At 35.3% G+C, this 3232-nt stretch overlaps 1 pseudogene; it reads left to right on the top strand.

Moving 5' to 3' along the window:
• The first annotated feature begins 2351 nt into the window (after positions 1-2351).
• Positions 2352-3014, top strand: LOC123233714 (annotated as a pseudogene).
• Positions 3015-3232: the final 218 nt, after the last annotated feature.

Genomic DNA, 3232 nt, shown 5'->3' with positions numbered 1-3232 from the left:
TCTTCATCAACCTATTTTCCTCACACATTCTAATGAATCCATGAAAAAATTGACCTTTATTTCCCTCTAATGATGGAGATTATAACCCATTAAGACCAGCCCATTCTATGTGGTTTTGTTCATACTCTTTAATAAGTCATAACATGGGACAAGATGATGCAATAGAAGCAGGAAAGCTTGAAACCACCATAAGAATCTTCCCCCAGAACTTTTAAAATAATTCCATGAAAATATAAAGTAGTGAAAGAACCAACAAGGAGACAAAATTAAGTAACTTTCATGTAGAGAACAATTTGAAATGTATGCAGACAGTGTCTGGGTCAGTGGGGTGAGAGAATGGCACATTCAGCCTTAATTTATAATGAGTAAAGAATAAACAAACAGTAAACACCACCCCACCCCACATCTACAATTCCAGGTTCTGAAACCAGGAACAATCCAACATCTAGATTCTGTTACCTTCGTAAGCCAACAACAGTGCAACCCAAAGCATACCCCATAATGTTCTAAGCATTCCTCTGGTGAGGTCCAGAATTCCAGTCTGTGGCAGTTTGTGCTGTACCCCTGATCTGTGAGAGCCCAAAGTGTGGCCAGGAGTCCCAGCCTTGTCTTGTGGTGAAAACCTGATTCCCAATTTGTAACAATTGTCAGGTATTCCAGATCAGTGTAAATCCAAAAATAGTATCCTTTGATCCCTAGTAGGGACAGTCCTAAAGGTGATGACCTGTGGGAAATGGGCCTGACTGATCCTTGCTAAATCTCAAGGTAGAGCCCCAAAGCAGGGAATTCTGTTGCGTACCTGACGTAATCAAGCCCAAAGTGAGACAAAAAGTCTAGAATTTGAGGCTATAATTTGAGACATCAGAAATCTCAGGGGGTGATTAAATCAGCAGTGAGAGGTAGCTATCAGAACTCCCAGCCCACAGGTCATCATACCAACATGGAAGAACTGAAACTTAAAGAAACCCAGAAATAAAGCTAAGGGAAGAATCAAGGAAGAACTGAAGTTTAAGAAAAAAACTTATGCTTCCTGAGAATACAGCCTACCTTTAAAATGAATGTGAAAGTGAAGAAAATAGCTGGGGAAATCAACAACAACAACAATGATGATGACAACAACAACAAACAAGAAACAACAACAACAACAAATAACAACATCTGACCATAGAAAAATGTTATAGTGACAAAAAGCAAGGAAGACATAGACAGAAAAGGAATTATGAAAGTAAAGCAAGCACATACAAAATTTCAAAGAAATATATGAATTGGCCTCAGATTCTGGGAGAACTCAAAAAGGATTTCAAAAATAAATTGAGAGGCAGAGGAAAAATGAGGAAGATAAATTAAACCAATGGGAGAAGAAATGGACCAAATGAAAAAGGAGGCTACAAAGCTCACAGAAGAAAATAATTCATTAAAAATTAGAATTGGGGAACTAGAAGCTAATGATTTAATTAGACTTCAAAAAACAATAAAACAAAATCAAAATGATGAAAATACTCAGAGAAGGAATCCTACCAAATTATTATTATGAAACTAATATGGTACTATTATTAAGCGGGGGAGAACAAAAACAAAGAAAGAAAATTATAGACCAATTTCATTATGAGAATATAGATGCAAAAAATTTAAATAAAGTACTAGCAAGGAGAATACAGCAATATATCACAAGGGTCATTCACTATTACCAAGTAGGATTCACACCAGGAATGTAGGGCTGGTTTAATATTAGGAAAACTATCAGTATAATTGACCATATCAATAACCAAACTAATAGAGAGCACATCAATATCTCAACAGATGCAGAAAATGCCTTTGACAAAATACAGCACTCATTCCTATTGAAAACACTAAAAAGCATAGGAGGAAGTGGATAATTCCTTAAAATGATAAGTAAAATATAACTAAGACTTTTAGTAAATATCATCTGCAATGGGGATTATTTAGAAGCCTTCCCAATAAGATCAGTAGTGAAGCAAGGATGCCCATTATCGCCACTATTACTTAATATTTTACTAGAAATGCTAGCTTTAGCAATTAGAGAAGAAAAAGAAATTGAAGGAATTAAAGTAGACAATAAGGAAAATAAACTATTACTCTTCACAGATGATATATTGGTATACTTAGAAAATCCTAGAGAATCAACTAAAAAACTAGTTAAAATAATGACTTTTATAAAGTTTCAGGATACAAAATAAACTCACATTAATCACCAGCATTTCTAACATATTACTAAAAAGTCCAGCAGCAAGATTTAGAAAAAGATATTCTATTTAAAATCATTCTAAAATGCTTCCTCTTCTGCTGTCCTCAGAGTTTGTCACCTCTATGCAAAAATTGCTGCTGTCACCATGGCTCTCAGCAATGCTGATGTCCAAAAGCAGGTCAAATGCATGAATGCTTTCATTGAACAAGAAGCAAATGAGAAGGCCAAAGGAATAGAGGAAAAGGCAGAAGAACAGTTCATTATTGAGAAGGGTCATCTTTGTATTATGAGGAGAAGGAGAAACACACTGAGCTGCAGCAGAAAATTCAGATGTCTAACTTGATGAATTAGGCAAGATTGAGAGTCCTCAAAATCAGAGATGATCTCATCTCAGATTTAATAAAGGAAACAAAGGAGAAACTTGCCAGTATAGTGAAAGATACATTTAAGTACCAGGAACTTTTGGATGGTCTTGTCCTTCAGGGTTTATATCAATTACTGGAATCCCAAATGATTGTCCATTGCAAGAAAGGTGATCTCCCTTTTGTCATGGCTGCAGTGCAAAAAGCAATCCCTTTGCATAAGATTGCAGCCAAAAGAGATCCTAATGTTCAAAATGAATCAAAAAACATTCCTGTCAGCAGAGATAGTTGGAGGTATTGAGATCTTTAATAGAAACAGTAAAATAAAAGTTTCTAATACCCTAGAAAGTAGATTGGATCTTATAGTTCAACAGATAATGCCAGAAGTTTGTGTGGCCTTGTTTGGTACTAATACCAACAGGAAATTTTTGAACCTAAGCTTATGATGAGGTTGGATCCATTCCATCTGCTGTATTGATAAGCTACAAAAGTGTCTAAAATTAAAAAAAACACCCAACAATTATCAATGTTTCTCCTTTTTGATACTCTGACACCATCCTGTGTTCTTTAGTTAATTAACTTTTGTGTTGAATGCCATCAGCCTAAGTGTCAATTTTGGGTTAATGTTAACTTATGCACTTAACTGTCAAGAAGTAACCTAGTT

The sequence above is a fragment of the Gracilinanus agilis genome, chromosome 2 (genome assembly GCF_016433145.1).
Source record: "Gracilinanus agilis isolate LMUSP501 chromosome 2, AgileGrace, whole genome shotgun sequence".
NCBI classification, from domain to species: Eukaryota; Metazoa; Chordata; class Mammalia; order Didelphimorphia; family Didelphidae; genus Gracilinanus; species Gracilinanus agilis.
Note: the sequence above shows the minus strand (reverse complement) of the source record. Positions and strands in the feature narration are given on the sequence as shown.